Here is a 1,034-nt window from a genome sequence, read left to right as displayed (position 1 = left end):
CAGATTTTGAACTAAAGACTGCACTAATCAACTTAATGCTCAAGTTTCATGGCTTACCTGCTCAGGAGCCCATTAAGCACCTTAGGGATTTTCAGACAGCTTGTTCTACTGTTAGGCGTCAGGGTGCGAATGAAACTTCTATTCTATTAACAACCTTCCCATTTTCTCTTGAGGGAAAGGCAAGGGAGTGGTACTACTCCCAACCTGGAGCGACTGTTACCAACTCGGATACACTCAGGAGATAATTTTTGGAGAAATACTTTCCAGCTGAAGTTACAGATAGATTGAGAAAAGAGATCTCATGTATTGTTCAAGGAGAATCCGAAACCCTCTATGAGTACTGGGAGCATTTTAAGAATCTTCTAGACGCATACCCCCACCACATGATTGACAGACTAGTGTTAATCAGCTATTTCACTCAAGGCATGAAGCCTCGGGATAAAACTACACTAGATAGTGCTAGTAATGGTTCTCTAAAGAAGTACAAGACTGAAAATGAAGCTTGGCAACTGATCAGCAACTTAGCTGAGTCTACTAGGAACCACAGGCACATGAGTACCCATTCAAAAGCTGTTGCAGAAATTTCCTCTAGTACTGAGACTACTGCGCTTACACAAAGTATATGTGAGATGACCAACCTACTAAAGCAATTACAGTTGAATCAACAACAACAAGCTCAGCCTTCCCCACCGTAGCAAAGCCAACAGTTAGTACCCCAAAGAGTATGCGGAATCTGTGCTGACTATAGTCATTATACTGATGAATGCCCGCAGCTCCAACAAGAAGATAACATTGTAGCAGCTACTCATAACTTCTATGACCGCCCAAATCAAGGATACAATCAACAAGGCAGCAACTACAACCAAGGTGGGAACTATAACCAAGGATGGCAGGACAACTCCAACCAAGGTTGGAGGGAAAATTCCAACCATGGCTAGAGGGACAACTATAACAGAGGAGGCAGAGACAACAATGGAAATCAGAGGTGGAATAACAACAACAGACAGCAGAATCAGAACCAACCTTACAGAGCT

The 1,034-nt window shown here is 42.8% G+C and overlaps 1 non-coding gene across 1 annotated transcript; it reads right to left on the bottom strand.

The window, feature by feature from the left end:
- Window positions 1–281: 281 nt before the first annotated feature.
- On the bottom strand, window positions 282–385 carry LOC148572032 (small nucleolar RNA R71). The gene has a single exon (XR_015908012.1). It is a non-coding gene; the product is annotated as a small nucleolar RNA R71 (small nucleolar RNA).
- Window positions 386–1,034: the final 649 nt, after the last annotated feature.

Source organism: Arachis ipaensis, chromosome B3, assembly GCF_059453495.1.
Source record: "Arachis ipaensis isolate K30076 ecotype BB chromosome B3, ASM5945349v1, whole genome shotgun sequence".
Classification (NCBI taxonomy): domain Eukaryota; kingdom Viridiplantae; phylum Streptophyta; class Magnoliopsida; order Fabales; family Fabaceae; genus Arachis; species Arachis ipaensis.
Note: the sequence above shows the minus strand (reverse complement) of the source record. Positions and strands in the feature narration are given on the sequence as shown.